Source organism: Epargyreus clarus, unplaced genomic scaffold (assembly GCF_041222505.1).
Source record: "Epargyreus clarus isolate Ecla_fem2 unplaced genomic scaffold, WU_Ecla_fem_2.2 ptg000016l, whole genome shotgun sequence".
In the NCBI taxonomy this organism is placed as follows: Eukaryota; Metazoa; Arthropoda; class Insecta; order Lepidoptera; family Hesperiidae; genus Epargyreus; species Epargyreus clarus.
In genome coordinates, this window is record NW_027332224.1 from 5,017,501 (window position 1) to 5,020,000 (window position 2,500).

The following is a 2,500-nucleotide window of genomic DNA, read 5'->3' on the forward strand; positions in this document are numbered from 1 at the left end:
CCCTCAGACAGGAGTGGTCCTGGATGTTTCTCCACGGACCGCAATGTGCGTTCGAAATGTCGATGTTCAAATGTGTCCTGCAGTTCACACTATGACGCGCAGTTAACTGCGTTCTTCATCGACCCGCGAGCCAAGTGATCCACCGTCCAGGGTAATTGTTTCGCATATATCTAATTAAAGATAATGCAATACCATTTTTGTGCGTTCAACGTTTGTCACATGCACGTTCGAATGAATGTGCATTAAAGTGGTTACCTTTTCAGAACGCGCGCGGCGAGCTAACGCCTTAGCGCTACTCCAAAAAACCGCTATCGGTACACGCGCGCGCTCACGCTGCGCACTCCACGTTGTCACGGACTCGGGGCGCGGATTTTTACCTTTCTGCGTCCGAGACGGCGGGAGCGCGCGACGCCAGCGACGACGTACGACCTTGTCGCAACGGAGGACACAATCGCCCGAGCGCTACGACTGTACGATACGCCATCGCCGACATCGGTGAGCACGGCGGATCCATCCATCCATCCGTCCATAATATGGACGGACGGACGGACGGATGGGTATGGTGTGGATTAATGTCTGCGTATTACGAGCGCGAACGCGTCGTGACACACGTTAATGATCCTTCCGCAGGTTCCCCTACGGAAACCTTGTTACGACTTTTACTTCCTCTAAATGATCAAGTTTGGTCAACTTCCCAGCAACGCCGACGGCCGCGAAGCCACCGCGTGTCGGTCCGAAGACCTCACTAAATCATTCAATCGGTAGTAGCGACGGGCGGTGTGTACAAAGGGCAGGGACGTAATCAACGCGAGCTTATGACTCGCGCTTACTAGGAATTCCTCGTTTATGGGGGATAATTGCAAACCCCAATCCCCAGCACGAAGGAGTTTCAACGGGTTGCCCGGGCCTCTAGGCCTGGGAGAACATGCTGATTCCTTCAGTGTAGCGCGCGTGCGGCCCAGGACATCTAAGGGCATCACAGACCTGTTATTGCTCAATCTCGTGTGGCTCGAAGCCGCCGGTCCCTCTAAGAAGAATTTTAATACGTCGCCAGTGAGTTGCACGACCGAAGTCGAGCACACCTAAATGGCGACGCCTATTTAGCAGGCTAGAGTCTCGTTCGTTACCGGAATTAACCAGACAAATCGCTCCACCAACTAAGAACGGCCATGCACCACCACCCACCGAATCAAGAAAGAGCTGTTAATCTGTCAATCCTTCCGGTGTCCGGGCCTGGTGAGATTTCCCGTGTTGAGTCAAATTAAGCCGCAGGCTCCACTCCTGGTGGTGCCCTTCCGTCAATTCCTTTAAGTTTCAGCTTTGCAACCATACTCCCCCCGGAGTCCAAAATCTTTGGTTTCCCGGAAGCTGCCCGCCGAGCCATTGTAGTAACGTCGGCGGATCGCTAGATGACATATTTACGGTTAGAACTAGGGCGGTATCTAATCGCCTTCGAACCTCTAACTTTCGTTCTTGATTGATGAAAACACCTTTGGCAAATGCTTTCGCTGATGTTCGTCTTGCGACGATCCAAGAATTTCACCTCTAACGTCGCAATACGAATGCCCCCAGTTATCCCTATTAATCATTACCTCGGAGTTCTGAAAACCAACAAAATAGAACCGAGATCATATTCTATTATTCCATGCACGAAATATTCAAGCAGCATTTTGAGCCCGCTTTGAGCACTCTAATTTGTTCAAAGTAAAATTGTCGGCCCATCTCGACACTCACTGAAGAGCACCGCGATAGGATTTTGATATTGAACCGGCGTTTTACCGCCGGCTCACCGACGATATGCTCCGCAAACGTGTCAGTATCACCGCGGATGCGGTGCACCGACAGCGCGGCGCACAAATGCAACTACGAGCTTTTTAACCGCAACAATTTTAGTATACGCTATTGGAGCTGGAATTACCGCGGCTGCTGGCACCAGACTTGCCCTCCAATTGTTCCTCGTTAAAATATTTAAAGTGTACTCATTCCGATTACGAGGCCTCGTAAGAGTCCCGTATCGTTATTTTTCGTCACTACCTCCCCGTGCCGGGAGTGGGTAATTTGCGCGCCTGCTGCCTTCCTTGGATGTGGTAGCCGTTTCTCAGGCTCCCTCTCCGGAATCGAACCCTGATTCCCCGTTACCCGTGACAACCATGGTAGTCGCAGAAACTACCATCGAAAGTTGATAAGGCAGACATTTGAAAGATGCGTCGCCGGTACTGGACCATGCGATCGGCAAAAGTTATCCAGATTCATCAAAATTAACGACTTCGGACGCGAGGCCCTCCGTCGATTGGTTTTGATCTAATAAAAGCACTCATCCCATCACTGGTCAGAGTTCTGATTGCATGTATTAGCTCTAGAATTACCACAGTTATCCAAGTAACTGAGTAAGATCTAAGGAACCAAAACTGATATATTGAGCCATTCGCGGTATCGCCTTAATACGGCTTGCACTGAGACATGCATGGCTTAATCTTTGAGACAAGCATATAACTACTGG

At 50.4% G+C, this 2,500-nt stretch overlaps 2 non-coding genes across 2 annotated transcripts in view; both read right to left on the bottom strand.

The window, feature by feature from the left end:
- LOC140748835 (5.8S ribosomal RNA) overlaps positions 1–154 on the bottom strand; it is a 157-nt gene extending 3 nt beyond the window's left edge. The window contains exon 1 of the ribosomal RNA XR_012102997.1: positions 1–154. This exon is cut by the window's left edge and continues 3 nt beyond it. This is a non-coding gene — a ribosomal RNA (5.8S ribosomal RNA).
- Positions 155–613: 459 nt separating this feature from the next.
- The window catches only part of LOC140748824 (small subunit ribosomal RNA), a 1,903-nt gene continuing 16 nt past the window's right edge, over positions 614–2,500 (bottom strand). Inside the window, exon 1 of the ribosomal RNA XR_012102990.1 lies at positions 614–2,500. This exon is cut by the window's right edge and continues 16 nt beyond it. This is a non-coding gene — a ribosomal RNA (small subunit ribosomal RNA).